This window comes from Papio anubis, chromosome 4, assembly GCF_008728515.1.
Source record: "Papio anubis isolate 15944 chromosome 4, Panubis1.0, whole genome shotgun sequence".
In the NCBI taxonomy this organism is placed as follows: domain Eukaryota; kingdom Metazoa; phylum Chordata; class Mammalia; order Primates; family Cercopithecidae; genus Papio; species Papio anubis.
Window position 1 is genome coordinate 13,734,255 of NC_044979.1, and position 23,164 is coordinate 13,757,418.

General features: G+C 35.0%; 1 long non-coding RNA gene across 1 annotated transcript; it reads right to left on the reverse strand.

Annotated features, from left to right (window-relative positions):
• Positions 1 to 2,728: 2,728 nt before the first annotated feature.
• On the reverse strand, positions 2,729 to 13,424 carry LOC108585199. Its single transcript, XR_001901310.3, has 2 exons — positions 10,343 to 13,424; positions 2,729 to 3,742 (listed from the first exon to the last, which is right to left on the reverse strand). It is a non-coding gene; the product is annotated as an uncharacterized LOC108585199 (long non-coding RNA).
• Positions 13,425 to 23,164: the final 9,740 nt, after the last annotated feature.

Consider the following 23,164-nt stretch of genomic DNA (forward strand, 5'->3'; position numbering starts at 1 on the left):
AGTTTTGGAAATTTAAATCTAATTTAAATTACAAGGAGATGCAAAGTGACCCAGACTTGTATTTAACCAAAACCTTTTGTCTAATGCATCGAATCAACTTACATAATTGTTCTCCCTAGCAACAAAACTGGTTAAAATGTTTCCTAATGATGTGAAAGAACTGTTGTTTATACACACAGCAACTAATTTATTTTAAGACAGTTTCAAAATCATTGAGAAGAACCATATCTCCTCAATAATTCACTTTAAAGAAAATGGCAACTTATTATTTACCAAGAGACTGTTATACTGCGAAGAGAAAAGATTTTGGAACACACACACAAGTCTCTCCTCAACTGAGACAAATGTGTATTCTTTCCATTTTGTACCTGCAAGCTTCTGACTTCCTGTAATGCCCCCTACTGTTGTAAACATTTCTTTAAAAACCAGAAAATAGAACTTCCTGTTTTTCCGATCGGAACCATGGAGGGTGTAGAAGAGACGAAGGATTAGGCTTCTACTGTGCCAGAAACCCTTAAGAAAAAGAGAAGGAATTTCACAGAGCGGAAGATCAAGCACCTGAGAAAGAAGTTTACCCAAAAGACGCTTCAAAAGGCAAGAGGAGGAAGCTTATCTAAGAAAAAGCGAAGCACTATCACAAGGAATATAGGCAGATGTACAGAACTGAAATTTGAAGGGCGAGGACGGCAAGAAAAGCTGGCAACTTCTATGTACCTGCTGAACCCAAATTGTCGTTTGTCTTCAAGATCAGAGGTATTAATGGTGTGAGCCCAAAGGTCTGAAAGGTGTTGCAGCTTCTTTGCCTTCATCAAATCTTCAATGGAACCTGTATGAAGATCAACAAGGCTTCAATTAACATGCTGAGGATTGTCGAGTCATAGATTGCATGGCGGTACCCAAATCTAAAGTCAGTAAATGAACTAATCTACAAGCGTCATTATGGCAAAATCAATAAGAGAATTGCTTTGACAGAACATGCTTTGATTGCTCAATCTCGTGGTAAATATGGCATCATCCGCATGGAGGATTTGATTCATGAGATCTATGCTGTTGGAAAATGCTTCAAAGAAGCAAATAACTTCCTGTGGTCCTTCAAATTATATTCTCCATGAGGCGGAATAAAGAAAAAGACCATCTATTTTCTAGAAGGAGGAGATGATGGCAAGAGGGAGGACCAGATCAACAGGCTTATTAGAAGAATGAACTCAGGTGTCTATCATGATTATTTTTCTAAGCTGGTTGGTTAATAAACAGTACCTGCTTTCAAACTGAACAACAACAACAAACCTGAAAATAAATACACCTGGAGAAGATTCCCTAACCCAAGAATGAACCAAGGATTTCTCTGAATTGTGGGCTTGGATTCTTGGCTAGTCATGTCCTTTTACCCACACTATAAGCATCTTCCCAGCTACCAAGATACAGAGGATAGTCTATGTCAGTTTTTAAAAGGGCAACTCCTTACTTACTTTCCCCCAGATTTGCAGACTCATGAATTTATTACACAATCAATAATGTAAGCTACGTTTCTGCCTGATATCTTTCTGGCACACTGGGCCTTCTTAGGTCTATGGGTCATTAGAATGACTTGCAGACTTTGGGCATGATGAAACCTCAGATTACCACAGTTCTATTTATTTTTTATATATCAGTTTTTATAAAAGTCTAAGTTATATATGACTATAGTTTAAGGTTAAATATTCCATTAATGTTGTTAAATAAAATAGCAATTTTCCTGACCACTTCTCCTTGTCCCATTTTCTCCTCTCTACAAGCAGCCACATTCAACTTTATTAAAGGATATTTTAAGAAATATCATTAAGTAACATGTTTACTAATTCTTGATTAGTCGGTTTTAGTTTTGTGAAAAGATTACCCATTATGGCAGATGAAGACGAAGCTTCATTTCTTCCCTTACCCCTCTACATTTCCTTTTTCATCTCCCTACTCTCCCATAGAGTTATACCATAATTTCAATTGATTGATATTCAATATTTACAGGACTACAGTAACACTATTCTCAAACGATATATGCAATAAACCGATTGCTTTCATTTACTGTACAACTCTCTGTCCTGCAGTTAATCATTGTATAATTGTTTAATTTTCTATGTAATTAGCACTAATTTAACCCCAAAGTTTCCCCCAATCCTGTATCTTCCTTCAGGAAACAGAGACACATAAAGTAATATCTCAATTTCATCTTCTGGAAGAAATATCTCCTGGAGACCTGTGAAGAGTGCTCACATGAACCTGTTGCTTGCTATGCCTTTATCCCTCCTGGACATTCCTTTTTTCTCTCCTCTATCAGAAATAAAATAGGAAAGTACTGATTTTCCTATTCTTTTTAATCCCATACCTTTCTCATTCTTAGGTTACTTATTTTAATAGAGAATATTTGCCAGTATTTCCCTAAGATTGGAAGTATTCAGGGGAAATTTTTTGAGAACCTACATACCTAAGAATATCTTTATGTTTTTTGCATTCTTGGTTGATAATTGTCCTGATTATAAAACTCTAGATGGAAAATGATTTTTCCTTCAGAATTTTGTGTTCTAGCTTCTAGGATCATGGAGAACCCACATGATTCATGATTCTTTGCGGTTTTTATTTCCTCTAGAAGAGCACTGATCAATTGAAATATAAGGTAACCTACAAATGTTAGCCACATGTGCAATTTTAAAATTTTAATAGCATGTTTTAAAATATGAAAAAGAAACAGGTGAAATTAATTTTAGCATTTTATTTAACCAAATATATCCAGATGTTATCGTTAAGAAGTGATCAATATAAATCATTGTAAGAAAGCATTTTGCAAGCTTTTAAAACCTAGGTCTTCAAAATATAACGTGTATTTCACAGTTATTGCATGTTTGTTTGGACTAGATGCATATCAAAAGCTCCATCGTCGCATATGGTTTGTGGCAACTTTATTGGACAGTGATACTCAAGAAGGATATAGGGATTTTCTTTGCTGCTAGTCTTCTAGTAATTTGCCTTGATGAGGGCTGAATTTTGCCTATTTTTCTAGGCATTCAGTAAGACCATCTGTCTGACAACTCATTTGTATCAGTTCTAGGAAAATTCCTTAAATTATTGCCTTGATAACTCTTGTCTTTCTCCATTTCTATTTACTCTGTTTCCAAAACTTGCTATTCAATAGATAAGACACAAACTGTGCTTGCTGATCCTCTTACTTCTCCCGTTTTTCCATTTGTCTTTCTTAGTTTTGCTTTCTGTTTTATTTTCTAATACTTCCAGTAGAATTTTTAGTTATATTTTTAACTTCAAAAAGGTATCTGTGTCCTGCATGTCCATGTTTAACTGCACCTGTTCTTGTTTCATGATTACAATATCTCCTTGTAGCTGAGCATATTTGTGATGATATTTCTAAAATTTTTTCCTCCTCATAGTCTCTGTTTCCTCCAAACGTCTTCTTTACTCTTTTCATTTTCTTCCTCTCTGTTTTTTATGCAAGAGGCTTTCCTCAGCTATTTGGCAACTCTCAGTTTTCTCTTCTTATTTGAAAGTGGGAAACTAATGAGTTGATTCATTGAGGACGTAGGTTAATCCTCTCAGAGATTCATGTTATCATAAGGTGAGCTGACTGTGCCATTTCATTGGAAAACCAGTGATGTTAATATTTTTGGAGCTTTGCTCTTTCATTGACCAGACTTTCCAGAGAAAGTTCTTCCATTCTCCTGTTCTAAGGATAGCAGACTGGTTATTTGATGCTAGGAGCCTAGTAAGAGAAGAGGAAAAGAGAGTATCAGCATCATACACGCCTGTGTGCACTTAATCGAACTGCTGACAGTACAGAATCTCCATTTTCAACTGTAACTGAAGAATCCTTTTTCAGAAACCCTCTATGTTACCCACTAAAGAAAATAAACCTCTAGTATTCTGCCAGGGGTAGGGGAAGCGGCATAGTTTCTTCACTCTTTAGAGGCTCTTTTACTGTGCTGCGTTTTGGCATGGTGCCACAAACATATGCTGAGAACTGCTGTATGAAAGAGCTCTATTAAAAGGCCATTGTGAGTTCCACTTTCATTCACTTATTAATATTACACTGTTTAGGACATTTTCAGGCACGCTCTAGTGTTAGAGTTTGAAATTTGGAAAACTAATTTGGGCCAGAATAGTTTTCAAAGACTTTTCTTCATGAAAGTACAACATGTCTCCTGCATCCTTTGTCTAGGCACTGATAGAAACACCTACCCAACTTCAACTACTTGGTGTGAAGTCTTTGGACTTAAAGTACAAACTTGTTACCAGGTTCAGCATTCACCAAGTTGCCACCCTCTCCCACCCCTCGCAACACCTGCCTACTTTTGAAGTATGCAGTTAGGATATACTGCCACCAGGTGGTAGATTTTGGTATCATTCTCAATGTCTCAACTCTAAATTGCATGTTTTGAAGGAAATCCAAAGTTTATCCAATTAATGTTTCTACTCGTGCTATTTATGAAAACGTTTCAATGGAAAGCCTAAACATTTAAATATGTCATGGTAAAAATTTCACATCGATTGTTTTTCAAAAAAACAATTTCTAACGGAAACATGTTCTTCTCACTAGTCTTTGTTATTAAAAACAATCTAATCCTGTTTTTCCACTTCCATTATTAGCAGTATTTTATATAACGCTTCTTCTAACATCTCTTGAATCTTAAATTTCAAATCGATTGGTTTTAAATATTTACATATTTAAATGTTACATATTTATTTCTCCAAGTACTTATGCTCCACGAGTATGAAAGGTTTTGAAATATATCTCCATTTCCCCAGTATTTAGTTTACGCTATCTACGGAACTCCTCCAATGTATTAGTGATAGCTAAAAGATTTTTCCTATACCTCATTAAAGCAAGAGACCATGCCAGGAGCCAAATCTAGAGGAGCCAAAAGCCATTATTAGAATAAACAATTCTGCTCATTAAAAATGAGTGAACTATTGATACACACTACTTAGCCGTTGTGCATCCTACAGGCATTATGCCGTGTGGGAAAAAGAAAAGCCTCTCCCAAAGGATCCCATACTGTGTGATTCCATTACATAACATTCCTGAACTGACAAAATTATAGAGATGAAAAACAATTAATAGTTGTCAGGGGTTAGGGATGGCGGCGGGGGGCGGGGAAGAGAAGTAGGTGTGATTTAAAGGAACAGCAAGAGGGAGATCTTTGTGGTGATGAAATAGTTCTGTATTTTGACTGTGGTGGAAGTTCCATGAATATACACATGTGACGAAATGACATAGAGCTACACGTGTACGTTGGCATAGTTTGGATAAGTCTCCAAATCTCACACTGAAATGTGATCCCCAGTGTTGGAGGTAGAATCTAGTGGGACGTGTTTGCCTCATGGAGGTAGATTCCTCATGAATGGGTGGCCACCATCCCCATGGTAATGAGTGAGTTCTTGCTCTATTAATTATCTGATTGTTCATAACAGCCTGAGAAATCCTAGCTAGAGCAATCAGGCAAGAGAAAGAAATAAAAGGCGATATACCTAATGTAAATGATGAGTTAATGGGTGCAGCACACCAATATGGCACATGTTTACATATGTAACAATACATATGCACGTTGTGTACATGTACCCTAGAACTTAAAGTATAATTTTAAAAAAAAAAAAGGCATCCAAGTAAGAAAAGAGGAAATCAAACTATCTCGCTTAACTGACAATATGATTTTTTACCTAGAACACCCTAAAGACACTGCCAAAAGGCTCCTGGAACTAATAAATTACTTTAGTAAAGTTTCAGGGCACAAAATCAATGTACAAAAGTCAACAGCATGTCTACACACCAGTAACATTCAAGCTGAGAGCCAAATCAAGAATGCAATCCCATTTACAATAGCTAAAATAATAATAATAATAATAATAACATACCTAGGAATACATATAGCCAAGGAAGTGAAAGACCTCTACAAGGAGAATTACAAAACACTGCTGAAAGAAATCATAGATGACACAAATAGAAAAACATTCCATGCTCGTGGATTGGAAGAGTCAATATAGTTAAAAATGTTCGGCCATACTCTTCTAAGCAAACTACAGATTCAACACTATTCCTATCAAGCTACCAAGGTCATTTTTCACAGAACTGGAAAAAAACTATTCTGAAATTCATATGGAACCAAAAGAGCCTAAATAGCCAAAGCAATTCTAAGCAAAAAGAACAAAGCTAGAGGTATCACATTACCTGACTTCAAACTATACTGTACGGCTACAATAACCAAAGCAGCATGGAATTGGTACAAAAACAGACACATAGACCAATGAAACAGTTTAGAGAATCCAGAAATAAAGCCACACACCTACAGTCATCTGATCTTCAACAAAGTTAACAAAAATAAGCAATGGGGAAAGGACTCCCTATCCAATACATGCTGTGAGAGCTGGCTATCCATCTACAGAAAAATGAAACTGAGCCTCTACCTTTTACCATATACAAAAATTGACTCAAAATGGATTAAAGATTTAAATATGAGACCTCAGACTTTAAGAATCCCAAAAGGAAACCCAGGAAACACCATTCTGGATGTTGACCTTGGTACAGAATTTATGATTAAGTCCTCAAAAGCAATAGCAACAAAAACAAAAATTGACAAGTAGAACCTAATTAAACTAAAGACCTTTTGCACAGCAAAAGAAACTATCAACAGAGTTAACAGACAACCTACAGAATGGAAAATATTTACAAATTATGCATCTGACAAAGGTCTAATATCCAGAATCTATAAGGAACTTAAACTAATCATCAACAACAAATCATTAAAAAGTGGGCAAAAGACATAAACAGATACTTCTCAAAAGAAGATATATAAGCAGCCAACAAACATATGAAAAAATGTTCCACATTACTGATTATCAGAGAAACATAAAATCACAATGAGACACCATCTCATATCAGCCAGAATGGTGATTATTAAAAAGTCAAAAAACAGATGCTGGCAAGGCTGCAGAGAAAAGGGAACTCTTGTACACTGTTGGTGGGAATGGAAATTAGTTCAGGCACTGTGGAAAGCAGTTTGGAGATTTCTCAAAGAACATACAACAGAACTACCATTCAGCCCAGCAATACCATTACTGGGTAAATATTCAAAAGATGATAAATGTTTTACCAAAAAGATACATGCCTTTGTATGTTGTCACAGCATGATTCACAATAACAACAACATAGAATCAACCTACTGTCTATCAGTGGTGGACTGGATTTTTAAAAATGTGGTACATATACACCATGGAATATAACACAGCCATAAAAAAGAATGAAATCATGTCCTCTGCAGCAACATGGATGCAGCTAGAGGCCATTATCCTAAACATATTAATGCAGAACAGAAAACCAAATACCACATGTTATCACTTTTAGGTGGGAGTTCAATGTTGGGCACTACTCATAGACATAAACACGGCAACAACAGATACTAGGAACTACTAGTGGAGGGTGAGAGGAAGGGAAGACAAGGGTTGAAAAATTATTTATTGGGTACTCAGTACCTGGGTGATGGGATCCATTGTACCCCAAACCTCGGCATTACACAACATACCATGTAAAAAACCTGCACATGTACTTCTTGAATCTAAAATAAAAGTTGAAATTCTTTTTTAAAATGAACCTGTCATGTTTTCTCTCTTGTTTTCTTTGCATGTGACACACCAGGTTCCCTTCATCGTCTGCCATGAGTGTAAACCTTCTGAGGCCCTCACCAGAAGCAGGTACTGTCACCATGCTTCTTGTATAGCCTGCAGAACCATAAGCCAAATAAACCTATTTTCCTTATAAGTATACCCAGCCTCAGGTATTCCTTTATAGTAACATAAAACAGACTGATACACATTGTACCAACATCCATTTCCTATTATAGTTTTGATACTGTACTATAATTATGTAAGATGGAACCATTAGGGGAAATTGAATGAAAGATACAAGGACCCACTCTGTAGTATCTTCGTAATGGCCTGTAATAAAACTCCAAGACTCTAGGTGGAAATAAATATTTTTTTCTCACCACATCATGTTCGCAATTACCATGGTACAATTCATTCATACAATTTGAGAATCTATGGCTATAATCTCTATACAGATGCTCCTTGTCTTATGATAGGATTAGAGCCAATAAACTCATTTTCAGTGAAAAATATAAGTTGAAAATGCATTTAATATGCCTAACAAAGTGAACATCGTAACTCAGCCTCACCTACCTTACACATCCTCAGAACGCTTACACTAATCTACAATTGAGGAAAAAATCACTTAACACAGAGACTATTCCATAATAAAGTTATTATTTAAAAATTTGAATTGTCTGGGCACGGGGGCTCATGCCTGTAATCCCAGCACTTTGGGAGGACAAGGCAGGTGAATCACATGAGGTCAGGAGTTCGAGTCTAGTCTGGCCAACATGGTGAAACCTCTTCTCTACTAAAAATACAAAAAGTAGCCAGTTGTGGTGTCCCATGCCTGTAGTCCCAGCTACTGGAGAGGCTGAGGCATGAAAACTGCTTGAACCCGCAAGGGGGAGGTTGCGGTGAGCTGAGATCGCGCCACTGCATCCCAGCCCGGGTGACAGAGCGAGACTCTGTCTCAAAAAAAAAATTTTTTTTTGAATGAAAATACAAAGCACAGTTTCTCAAAAATGAATGCTATTTTCACACCATCATAAATCAAAAAATCACAGATCATATTCTTATAAGTTGGGGACTATCTTATTCAAATCGCATTTGAAATTTAGTTTGGGTCTAATTTCTAAATTTGTGCCTCTTTTTATATTTCTTTTCTTCTTGCTGAAATAACATGCTTTTTAAACTGCTATTAAACTTGAATATCTGTACTCAACAACATGGCATCTTAGAATTTTGCTTTTTTCCCTTTATTACTTGTCATATGGTTTTATTACTTCTTGAAAGATGGTTTTCTTTGTTATTATTTTGGATTGGAGACTTAAGATGGTGGTGGCAGTTGTTCAGAATAACAACAACATTTTATGGAGAAGTTTGGAATCTTTATTCCATGAAGAAAAGTAATTCTGACGTTTTAATGAAAAATCTATTAATTATTGCAATTATGTTGTTTGAACCTTCACCACTGGAAAACAATGCATGCTATTCTTCCAAATCACATTTTAATGACTAACAACTTGACATTTACTAAGATTTTATTGTATTCTAAAAGCATTTAATTTTAAACATGAACTCTATCAACCATGTATTTAATTGATAACTAAAGATATTCCCCAATGTAAAAACTATATTCTGTTTATAAATGAATGATTCTAAAACTTCAAACTTATTTTTCATAGTAATAATGTTACTTACAATTGATTCACAGATTAATCCATAAAGTCAGATTTAAACCTAGAGGAAATTTAACTATTTGCACTACTAGAAATACTAGAGAACAATAATGTAACGTGACATTTGTCTTTAAAATACATTTTTAAAATGTTTGAATCCCTAAAGTCTGTGAGAAGACATTTTCCCTGATATAATCAGGAAAACAATTTTTTTAAACCATGTGTTTGCTTGCTTGTTTGTTTCACCTCACCTTTGGCATTTTAGAGAGATGCTGGTTTATTTAGAAGCAAATGAGCAGGTTTAAAAAAATCCCAGGGAAATTTCCAAGACTTCTGGGTCCTTTCTAGGTCTTTGAGTACATGATATTGATTCTTTACTATGATTTTCGTTTTACATATCTAAGATTCCACGCTTCTTTGTTTTCTATAAAAGTGTATTTACCACCAGTACTGTCAAGGACCTATCAGCTATGATTAAAGTCTTGTGTCAAAATCTTTCACAAAGATGTATTCAAACAACATGTCCCTCATGTTCTCTCATCTTTGGTTCACTATCTCTCAAATTTCTTCCAGTCTTACACTTTGTTAAATTCTGGCCTCAGGCTGACCTGTAACTTGAATGGGAGTCAGGGCTTCCACCGGAGTCCTGCCTTTATGCAAGGTCACACTGCAAGATTGAAAGGTTGACTTGAATGGTTTCAGTTTGATCTCTCTGTGCCAATTATGAAATTAAAGGCTCTCAACTTGAAATGCACCCTTCAATATATGCTCTGTGATAGGTGATGGAATCCCTTTAAGCTTCTCTCCTTTAAAGGGAGTACAGCATTAAGAGGGTGGAGAGGGAGACTGTCCTGAGGTCCCTGACTGCAGCTTGTGAATGGACAGTACCGGTTCAAGAATATCTGTGGAGCTCTATATGAGGCACAGGCCCACAGCAGTGCCTCGGCAACCTTGCAGCTCAGGCTGGCATAAGCTTTCCATGGAAACCTGTGTCCCAGAAGCCTAAGGCCTGAATTCACTCTTCAGCCCCTTCACCTCACCTGTCCTGCCTGTGCCCCCAGGGGTTTCCTATTGAGCCTCTGCTTTCTCTGCAGCCCACACTGCTCTGATGGCCTGCTCTCCACCTGCCCTGCCCAAGTGGCTTTCTGCTAGCCCAGCCGCTGCAGACCAGCTTCAGCTTGGACAAACCTGGGAACTTTTCTGTCGTCCTAGGATAGAGGAGGAGACAAATAAAACAGGAAAAACATAAAGAGGCCTATATCCAGTCTGGGCAACAGAGCGAGACTCCGCCTCAAAAAAAAATAAATAAATAAATAAAAAATAAAGAGGCCTGTAAACCTGAAGAAGTTAATCCCAAAAGGTGTTAATGCTGAGACATGTATGCAAATTCATGATTCCATTCCTTTTGCTCAAAAACAAATTGCTCCGCCTAGGAAAAGAAGACTAAAAGAAGGAGAGTTGCATGGGCTGAGATGAGAGGAAGAACTCAGCTACCCGGACATTAAAATCACTCCTCCAGCAGCTGGTGGAAAGGTGGGGGATTCCTCTGTTTAGGAGAGAAAATGGAAAGGCCTCCACCCAGCATTGATGACTCCCTGGACTTTTGGGGAAGTCTTTGAATGAACTGAAACATATATTTATTTGTAAATTTTGCTTTAATGTTCAGACTGCTTGTATATTTTGGAGGAAGAAAGCTGCTCGGTCAAAACTATTGGCCTCATTCAGTATTATTTATACTGCATAATGTTGATTATATATTCTAACCTCAGGGGAAGCCCAAGATGTTCTTTTTGTTGTACCTCCTTTTAGTACCAGAGAAGAAAAAAGATCTCTTATGCATCTCAGAGACAATACAAAATCGTAATTAGACAACTAATTGGTCAATGATTTAAAAATAAAACTAACTCCAGCTCCATAAAAAAATTCCTAAAATGCAAATTATCTTAAAAAAAGAATGATCTGCTTTAGGAAATCCTCAGTTCCCATTGCTAAAGGTGTTCAAGCAGAGAAGACAGATAATCTGGAGAATGATAGTAAGGATACAAACCACACAGGTCTTATCAGCCCACAGGTTCCATGATTGTGAAAGTCAGGGGAATTTAAAATAATCAAAACAAAGTTAATTGAGTTCTATTTTAGTCTATAATTCCAACTTCATGTTTCTGTGGCACAGACACGGGCTCATTTCTCTTTCTGATGAGGGTAGGCCTAATTGCTCCAAAGTTGCACACAGAGTTTATGTTCAGAAATTATTAGGTGATTTGAGAAAAGCAGCACAGCAAAACCATAAACCATCAAGGAATAATGACCCCTACGTTAAGCCATTGACTTATGAACCTGTGTCATTAATATATTTTTCAGAGTTTATTGCTAACTCAACCACCAAACTGTTTACAAAGTCTGGCAACTGCATACCCTTAGAACTTCCCATTGCTGTGAGAGAAGATGTGGTCAGAGATTCAGAAGTGACTATTTAATCCACTTCCTTTTGTATCACTTATCCCTCTGTTGCCATGGGCCTGAAGCTTCCTGTTCTCCCAGTTCGTAGGCCGACATTTTATCTTTTGGTCTGTTCAAGTGTAGCAAGTTTGTATTCAATTCCACATGAAATTTAAAACATGTCACCACTCTCCTAGAAACATCTTCTACTGCTCTTATAAATGTGTCCATCTACTGTCCTGAATAGGGGAGCACTAGTTCATCCCTGAATAGACGGTATTGATTCACTAAACCCGAAAGATTTTTGACCTTTTAAAAAACAGATTCCCACCGCACAAGATATTTTACAAAGTGACAAGGACTTCTGTGCATTGAGATGAAATCAGTACCGTTTAAATTGACTGTATTTCCTAGGGAGACTGTGGACTACATGGCATTCAAACAGTGTATCATGTTAAATCAGAGACATTTTGAATAATTTCAGTTGTGTTTTTTCTGAAAGGAAAGGAAGTGTAAAAAAATATTATGCCATAAATTGAATCTAAAATCAGCAAAGGGATTAGTAACTTAAGCTGATATAGTTTAGCTGTGAAGCTGAATAATACTCTTGAGTATGAAGGAAGAATATGCTTAAGCTAGAAAGTAATTAGACAATGAATTATCCAAATTGCTAGGTAGAAATAAGACCTAAACGTACATATGATTTAAAGTCAAGAGACCTGAATTCTATTTCTACTCGTGCCACCTGGTGAAATTTACCTTCCCTCCAATTTTTTTTCAAAAATAAAATGAGTGGTTTGAATTAGAAAAATCTCTGAAGTCTTCTCTGGATTCCATAATCTATGATTAACCAGGTCAACATTGCAGTAAGTAATCATCTGCGGTGCAAATTGATCAAGCAAAGGTTCTACATGTAGTCATTGAAGAAATATCTATTAAGCAAGTATTACATAAAAAACATTGTAATAGACACTTGGAAAGCAAAGTCTATAGAAGAAAATTTCAGTTTGGCATATCTGTACAACATCCCAACAGAGGTATCATGAAGATGCAGGTACAGAGTTTAGGAGGAAGGTTGGAACTGGAGCTATGGATTTTTGAGGGATCAGCATGCACTTCTCTTTAGCTTCCTTTCTTTTGCAATCCAAACACTTTAAAATGTGTGAACAGTCACTGCTAGAGGTGAGAATCAAAGGTCATCTAGTGAGGTAACTCATAAACCTAGGGTCTCTTTTTAGAGCCAATGAGTCTGGATAGCATACACTGTTGCCATTGACTCTTAATTCTCTAATACCAATGACCTTTCTTCTACCCTGTCCTGTATTCTCCATGGCTATCAGTCTTATGTCTCTCATTTAAAATGTCTTGCAGTTATTAAAATGATTTCTCAAGAGTATATGCATTTCAAAAAGGAATAATTGTTTTAGTAACCTGAAGGGATTAACTGACAACGGTGGATTCTCAAGCATCAGTGATAAGTCCTTGGAGAGGTGTTTCTATCAGGAGGGGTATTACCATGCCTTAAAATTATATCACCCTGGTGAACATCAACTGTGTCAATGAAAACCATTCTTGATTTGGCATTTGCAAGCTGTAGAAAGTAATTCTGTTCTTGAGATTAACCTGTGCTCTCCCACTTACTTCTACATTTCTTAATACTTTTAATTGACAAATCATAGTCGTATACATTTATGGGGTACAATGTAATGTTTTCATATACATATATAATGGGGAATAAATAAATAAAGCTAATTAACATATCTAGCACCTCACTTATAAGTTTCTGTGGTGAGAAATTTGAAATTTACTCTTATTTTGAAATGTATACTACATTATTATGAACTATGGTCACCCCGCTCTACAATAGATCTCAAAACTTACTCCTCCTCTTTACAACTTTGAACACTTTGATCAACAACTTTCCATTCCTTCTCTTCCCCGCTCCACTCCAGCCTCTGGTAACCATAATTCTACTCTCAACTTCTATGAGTTCAAGTTGCAGTATTATCTTTCTGTGCCTGGCTTATTTCACTTAGCGTATGTCCTCCAGGTTCATCCATGTTGTCACAAATAACAAAGTTTCCTTCTTTATTAAGGCTGAATTATATACACATATTTGTATATATATTTACACACATACATATATGTATTATTCCACATTTTCTAATTCATCTGTTGATGGACACTTACATTGACTTCATATCTTGGCTATTGGGAATAATTTGCTGCCATGAATGTGGGAGTACAGATATCCCCTCAGCATATTGATTGCAGTTTCTTTGGATGTATACCCAGAAGTGGGACTGCTAGATCATATAGTAGTTCTATTTTTAGTTTTTTTAAGGAAACTCCATACCATTTTCCATAATGGCTGTATTATTTACATTTTCACCAACAGTGTACAAGGGAGGGTTTCCTTTTCTTCACATCCTTGCTAGCATTTATCTTTCATCTTTTTCGATCGTAGCTATTCTAACATTGTGGTTTTGATTGCATTTACCTAAAGATTAATGAGGCTGAGCATTTTTTCATGAATATTTTGGGCACTTGTGTGCATTTTGTTGAGAAATATTTGTGGGTTCCTTTCCATTTTTATTCATTTTTTTTTTTTTTTTTTGGCTTTGAATTGAGTTCCTTATAAACTTTAAATGTTAATACCTTATCAGATGTATAATTTGCAAATATTTTCTCCCATTCTGTAGATTGTTTTTTTCATTCTGTTAATTGTTTCCTGAGCTGTGCAGAATCTTTTTAGTTTGACATTGTCTCACTTGTCTATTTTTGTTTTGTTTCCATTGCCTACGTTTTCTGGGTCATATTCAAAAAATCATTGCCAGACCAGACCAGTATTGTGGAGTTTTTACTCTACGTTTTCTTCTAGTAGTCTTATGTTTCAGTTCTTATATTTAAGTCTATAATCAATTTTGAGTTAGTTTTTGTATATGGTGTGAGATAATGATCTAATTTTGTTCTTCTGCATGTGGATAACCAGTTTTCACCGTACCATTTATTGAAGACTATGCTTCCCCCATTGTGGGTTCTTGACACCATTGTCAAAAATGAATTGATCACAAATGTGCAAGTTTATTTCTGGCTTTCTGTTCTGTTCCATTGATCTAGGTGTCTGTCTTTATGTCAATACCATACTGTTTTGATAACTATAGCTTGCAGTATATTTTGAAGTCAGGTAGTATGATACCTCAAGCTTTGTTCTTTGGGATCAAAATTATTTTGGCTCTTCAGGGTCTTTTGTGGTCTCACACAAATTTTAGAATTTTTTCTATTTCTGTTAAAAAATGACATTGGAATTTTGATGAGATTTCATTGAATCTGTAGGTGTCTCTATCATAGACATTTTAACAATATTAATACTTAAAATCCAAGAACATGGAATATCTTTCCATTTGTTTGTGTTCTCTTCAATTTCTTTCAACAGTGTTTTATAGTTTTTAATATACAGGTCTTTAACCTCCTTGGTTAAATTTATGCTTAAGTTTTTTTCTTTTTTGCTATTGAAAATGGGATTTTTTCTTAATTTTTGGGATAGTTTATTATCAGTGTGTAGAAACACTACTGATTTTTGTACTTTGATTTTGTATCTGCAACTTTACTGAATTCATTTATCAGTTCCAACATTTTTTTAATGGAGTCTTTGGAATTTTTTATATATAAGGTCATATTGTTAGCAAATAGAGAAAATGTCCCTTATTTCTTTCTTCTACTTTTAATACAGATGTACATAGCCAAATCACATATGTTTTCACTAAATTGCTCAAGAATTTCTAATCTTCCCCTTTCTTGAGGTTTTATGTGTACATATAATTTTAAAATTATCATACTTAATGATACCACAACCAGATTTTTGTGATTAATGTACTCTTCATATTCAAATCAATGTCATATATATGATAGACTATAATTTATTTCCCTATCTTATTAATGAGTCTCTCACACACTTGCTGTCTCTGTCTAAGCAGTCAGTTAAATATTATTGATAGAGTTTATCAGATACATTAAAGTAAGGAATTAACTGATTCCTTTATTAATTAAACATATATAAGTTGATGTCTTAATAGGTAGCAGGTAGAGTTTAACATTTTAAGAGTATAAAAGTGAATATACCAAGAACACAGTGCTAAAGCTTTCAAGTGGGGAAGAAAAAGTAAACAAATAATTCCATTATTGTTTATAATATAAAAATTATAATGAAAAGTTAAAATGTAACCCAAGAACTGTGAATAAGAGGTAAGTGAAATAATCATATATCCACTTTATAGTGGAATTCTATGCCGTAGATAAAACTGATATATATTTATTAGGTTGGACTTTTTCCATGATACATATTTTGTAAATGAATCATGTCATTAAGGAGGTAATTTTAAACAGTCAAATGGATTAAAAAATACTTTTCATTCATTCAAATATATAAACAGATACAGTTGACACAGGTTTTAATAACAGACTAATGTTTTGGATTATGGAGTAAGTTTTTGCTTCTCCATAATTGGAAGTTTTTACTACCCCATGTGTCTACTTGACTATTAAAACTAAGATATGAGAATGATGTGAGGAAAGGGAAGGACATTTTTGGTAGGAAAGAAAAGGGAAGGACATTTGTGCTAGATGCATTAAATCATAGCACAAAGTTTTAGTTAGAATCTTTTCATTTCAGAGAAAGACAATAGTCTAGAACTCCAGACTTTATGGAAAGAAAAAATTTTTCTGGGATTTTACATGCAAGGAATGTATTTTAAAATATTCCTGGGTTTTTATATGCCAAGAATCACAGCTGAGAGAATTAACCGTAGACCAAATAATAGCTAAGCAAAGAATCCATGATACAAGTTTTATTCCACAGGATGAAAAAAATAAGGACTTTTCTATCCCTGAATGTGAGGCATGGAAAATGACTTAGGAACCAAGAGAGAACAGAATGATAGATTAAGAGGTCACAGCAATCAGGAAAGAAGGGCTTTGCTTTTCCCATGTCAGGATAAAACTTTTAAAAAGAGACAAAGCATAAGGTACAAACACCAAACTAAGGAGACACTGAGAGCATGCTATTTCTCTACGTGGGAGGATACAAGATCATTCACTATGAAGACTATTTAGGAAACTTTTGAAGAGAGTATTAACGTTTAAAATAATTTATTTGTAAATTCGGAGGAGATGACCAGAAGCCAATATAAGCTTTTTCAAGTCCAGCCAAGATTGGAGGCTATAAATTTTGATTAGCATGGATGTATAACAGGTTAAGTAAAAGGGGAGGTGATATAGCTGTAAGAATAGGAATTAAAAACATTTACAGTACTAGTTACAGTGTGATGGAAATTGTGGAATCCAATAGACTATGGCACCTATAAATAGAAAAGACCATAAAACAAGGAGGTGGATGATAGAATCACTGTGCCTCCTTCAAGGGAGTGGTGTTCTTATTTAAGATCAAAGATTAGGCTGAGTAGAAGTAAAGAAATTAGAGAACTAGAAGGATAATTAGTAATTAGTGATAGCCAGAGAGGAGCATATCTAAGATTTTATTTTTATGATTTTTCATCATGGCCATATGTAGGGTATACCTGTAGCAGTGAATTAATGAGCTCTATTGACTCAGTTGTTTTCTTTCACAATATAATCTGAAGATGGCCCAGACCACACAGATTAGCAAGCTTTCTCTGTAAAGGGCTATACAGCAAATACTAATATTTTAGACATTGCAAGCCATACAATACATTGCAAACATGAAAATACAAAAAAAGCCACAGACAAGTCTCAAATAGGCATGGTTGTTTTCCAATGAAATTTCACTTGCAAAAGCTGGTGGTGGGCCATATTTGGTTCATGGACTGAAATTTGTTGACCCCTTCTCTGGACATTCTACAGAATGATGTGATAACATCCTATCAGCAGGTATTAGTGAACAAGAGATTATGATCACCCAGGATGTCCTGGTAAGACACATGCTCTACCAGAAGATGGGAAGTAAAGCCTATTAGGTTTCTTTGAAGAGCTGTCCCCGGTCCTGAGCAAAAGAGGAATTGGCAGAGGCCTCTGTATCATTCACATCACAGCTCAACTTCTTGCTCTGCCCAACCCTGATTCCTTCCCTGTATTACAGCTCTTCTCAAGACCAGTTCCCAATAAGCCTCTCACACACAAATCTCCAGCTCGAAGTCTGGAGAATGCTTATTATGGAAAATTTGAAGAATCCAAGGAAGATTCTATAAGGTAATCAAAAGCACCTATAATTCTATTACTTGCACATAATCATTGTAAATATTTTCATAATTTATTTCAGTACAATGACAATTCTTAATTGAAAATATTGAAGAATAAGTAGATCAAGACTAATTCAACCAATCTTCGTTGCAATTAAAATGTTCAGTGACTTCTGATAGTTGCCAAATAAAATTTTCAAATATCCATACAGCCCCTCTTAAAAGTGCATAAGAAAATTTCATCTAATTTTATATGTAAATCATGTTATATATTTTAATCTGGCCAAACAAATTAGAAAATGCATTTTAATGACTCATATGAAGATTTCTTTGAAGATTCTGACTTGAAGACTATTGCATAAAATAAATAGAACAAGTTAAGAAATTGGCACTATGAGTGAAAAGTAATAATTCAAGAGTCGTAACCAGGGAAAAGACCTATATTTGATTAAAATGCCAGAAGCAAGTTTCTGTGAAACTGTAGGAGTAAATAGACATTCAAATTTCTAGAAACAAAAGAAGATAGGTATTAATTGTATTACAAAAAAATGTATACTGTTACAAAAATGTGTTATAGATCTCATTTTAGTGATTTCTAGTTTGGTTTGCTAACTAAGAAGATTTTACAAGAATGTGTTTTGTTTCTTGAATTTATATCATTTCATAGTTCTGCATCCTCCCACTAGCTGCCATTATTTTGTGCATTACACAGATGAATTTTGCATATATGAATTTCACTCTGTAGAAACTATCATCTCAATATGTTGTGTTTTCTTATAGTCCATAAAGCCCTAAGGACTGCTTAACGGTCAATGACGATTTTTAAAAACGTCATGTGCAAGTATATATTTAATCTAATATTTGATTTTGTAAACTAAATGATTTACATTTGAAAAGAGTGAATTTTCGTACTTTGGCTAACATTGAATACTGAAGGTCATTCCAGGCCCTCAGGAATATCACAGAAGTTTCACTCACAGCTTTGCTTCATGGATATCAAAGTACTTAAGTGTCGATAGATTACTAAAGACATTTTATGAAAATAGGTAAAATACAACTCGATATAAATTGAGACTTTTGGGCAATTGAGTAGATTTTCAGTCCTCCTTGGATCATGAAAAGTTTTATGTGTGACTTAGGTGCAGGAACAGCTCTCTCTGGCAAAAATAACTGACATACTTTGGCATTAAACCTCATAAAAGGAAATGAAAACCTGTTTTATAATGTCCTCATTGAAGTTTATGAGAATTGACCCTATTGCTCATCTATACTGCTTTATCTTTGTAGTTAGTTGGAAAGCCTTGACCTGAAATTAAGAATTTCTAGGCAATTTTGTGACAACGGATCCAGGCTCTGCTCTGCTGACAATCTTGGCATATCAGGCAATCTTATCAACACTGTGCCATGTGTTATTGAGTTTGATATTATGATTTTAAAATTTTACTTCATACTTCTCAGAAAATATCTAACAAATTTAAATATCATTTTTTTAAATCTCTCCCATTCCTGATAACCTTTTAAACTGTAGGCCTCGAGGAAGAATTAAGGACTTAACCATATTAGTTAGATCAAGTATGGTTGCATGTAGTGAGAACCTCAAGGTAAGAGCAGCCTAAATAATACAGATTCCTTTAAAAGACATCCAGAGATATGAATCTCAGAACTATTATGATTCCCCACTGTAATAAAGAGTCTAATGTCCTTGAACCTTTCTGTTACATCATTTTAGCAGGTGGTTTTTATTTGTAAGATTACCTCATAGCATACCATCTTTATTGAAATCCCAGCAATTGCATAAACATTTTTGTTACCTGGAAAGAGAAGGAAAACAAAAGAAATGCTCCCCTCAGATGAGCCAATTCTCTTCAGGTAATGCTAAAGAAGTCACTCTTAACAATTCTGCAGAGTTACAAGGCAACCATGCTGCAAGTGGAGTTAAACAATGTGGTCATTTAGACAGGCACATTACCACCCAGCATAAAATTGGGATTATTTTGTAATGGAAAAGGGGTAACACATATTGGGGAAAAAATATAGTCTCTGCCTCTGGTAGTTATCAATAAAGAACTGTTAGTGATCTCATCCCAGTGGGACCCCCGGCCCAGCTATTCAGCTTAGTCTCTCTCTTTCATGTAATACTTGGCCATCAAAATTTGTGCCTTGGAGGCAGGAGCCAAGGGACCACCTGTGATCACTTTCCGTGAACCTTCAAGAAATTGCTGAAAATACAACTAGGAAGACAATACACATATGTCCCAATAATAATTGCCATTATTTACTGATAGCTTCCTATTGACTCATAAATTGCATACGCTACTTTATGAAATACTTACAATAAAACCCAGACATTACCATCCCATTTTACAGATAAATGAAAATTCCGAGGGATTAAAGAACTAAAGTTGTGCTTTAAATATTTTTTTAATTTTTATAGATTGAGGAGGTACAAATGCAGACTTCCTATGTATGTATTATGCACCATGCATATGTTGCATAGTGGTGGAATATAAGCACCATGCATATGTTGCATAGTGGTAGAACTTGGGTTTTTAGTGTATCCATCACCTGAATAGTGAACATTGTACCTAACAAGTAATTTTTTTATCCCTCCTACTGTCCCATCTTTTGGAGTCTCCAATGTCCATTACTCCACTCTGTATGTCCATGTGTACCCTGTGTTTAGCTCCAACATATGAGAACAGATGGTATTTGAATTTCTGTTTGAGTTATTTCACTTAAGATAATGCCCTCCAGTTCCATCCATGTGGCTGCGAAAGACATGATTTTATTCTTTTTTATGTTCAAGTAATATATAGAGCTATTACTCGATATACACACACACACACACACATACATATATACACATTTTCTTTTTTTTGAGACGGAGTCTTACTCTGTCGCCCAGGCTGGAGTGCAGTGGCATGATCTCAGCTCACTGCAACATCCGTCTCCCAGATTCAAGCGATTCTCCTGCCTTAGCCTCCCGAGTGGCTGGGATTACAGGTGCCCACAGGGTTTCACCATGTTGGCTCAGCTAGTCTTGAACTCCTGACCTCATGATCCGCCCACCTCGGCCACCACCACATTTTCTTTATCCAATCATCTGTTCATAGACAAAGTTTTGCTTTTAACCCTAAGACTACATTGCCATTGCTGGAAACAACTGTTACGTGGCTTGTTTAGGATTGACAGCCACTCTGAGGCTGAAAGGTATACACAAGTTTGTGAGTCAGGAAACATTAAAGAGTACCTGTTAGTTGGGGGATTTCTCCTTGGAATTTGGGCATATGGGGAAGTATCACAGAGTCACCACTTTCCAGAGCAGTGTTTTCAGCAGCCTGCTCTTCATCAGGATGTTAAATGTTACTTGATCCTTTTATGTGCTATCGTGAAATAAGACTGAGAAAGATAGAATTTTCCCTTAGTATTGTACCTTTTTTTCTATCTGGCAAAAGTATTTTTCCTTTCTTAATCCTATCCTGTCTTTTCCTGGGCCCCATCTCCAACTATGTTTAGTTTTCTTTTTATCTGTTGTTTTAACAGTAAGATCATATGATACTTATTTCTCTGTTACTTACTTCTTTCATCCTTAAACAGGTTATGGGCATCCCTTCAAGTCAATAAATATAGATCAAACTCATTTTATGATAGCCACATAATATCCCATTGAATTACCAATGACATTCAAAATACTTAACGGTGGTTATGGAATGGACATTGTTTAATTAATCTTCTACTCTAAAAAAGAAAAAACTGATTTATTTCAGTTGATGCTCAGATCTGCAGAGCATAAATGCCTCTGTTTTCTAACCATTCCTACATGAATGGATGTTAATGATTTTTCTAGGGTTTTTTTTTCACCACAGAAATAATACATTACCATTTTGTAAAGTAAAATCTTTATATGTTAGTGTTTTGATTTATATAAGAAAGATTCCCAGAAATGAGATTGCTGGATAAAAGGCTATATATATTTTTAATTACTGATTTTCATTATTACCTGACAACCTCCAACTTCCAATACACGAATGCCCTTTGCCTACCTTTCTGACAGCATTGAGCTTTATTGCTTTTTAGTTTTTGATAATGTAACGAGCAAAAAGTATAAGCTCATTTTTAAAATTTACATTTTTCTGCTATAATGGAGGTTTAATATCATCTACTGATTTACTGGCATTTGCGTTTCCTTCTTAACTGAGTTTCCTGTTTATATACTTCCACTTCGCCTCTTGTCTGTTGACTGTTCTCTTTTTCTTATCAATGCTTTTGGTAAACTCTATATATTAACTCTTTATCTGACAGAAATACTGTAATTATTTCCCTGAGACTATTGCTTTTAGCTTAATTTTGCTTATATGTTTTTTCTGGGCTTATATACCTTTTAATCTTTAGGGAGTTTTTAAGGTTTGTGGGTTTGTTTTCTTGCTTAAACAAATATTCTTTAAGATATTTAAAAATGTTTTTCTATGTTTTCTTCCACACTTTTTATTTTTTAATATTTAAACTATTATCTATGCTATATTTCAACTTCTACATAATGTGAGGCAGGACAATATACTTGTATTTTTTCCATTGAATAGCCATTTTTTGCTAGCACCACTTATTAAAGAAACCATCTGCTTCAATAAATGAACTGAAATGCAACAATTGTCACATATCACATTTCTGCATACAGTACATATACTTCTGGTTCTCTTTTACTGTTTACCTATTCCTTTGCTATCATCATTTTTTATTCTAGTGACTTTGTAGTGAGCTTTAGTATCTGACAAGCCAAGAACCCTATCACTATTTGATTGTTTCATAATTTCAGAAGCCATTTTCTAATATTTATCCATTTTAGTTTTAAATGTGACATTTAAAAAAAAAGTAAAGTAGCACTTTGTTAAATGTTTATATTTATTTGAAAATAGAAAAGAAATATTCTGCATCCTGAAACATGGTATGACTTGAAACTTTATTCAGATCTTTTTCCCTTAATACAATGTATAGATTTCTCTGTGGAGATACTGATCAGTCTTTTCAAATTTATTCCAAAATACTTTATAGTTTTGTCAGCATTTTGTTGTTCTTCATTTTCAACTCAAATAAATTGTTTTCAGTATAGATAAGACCTATGAGTTTTGTAAGGTTATTCTTTATCCAGCGAGCTTCTCTTATTAATCTTAGTAGATTTTTACTAGGGTATATATCCATAATAAGTCAAAG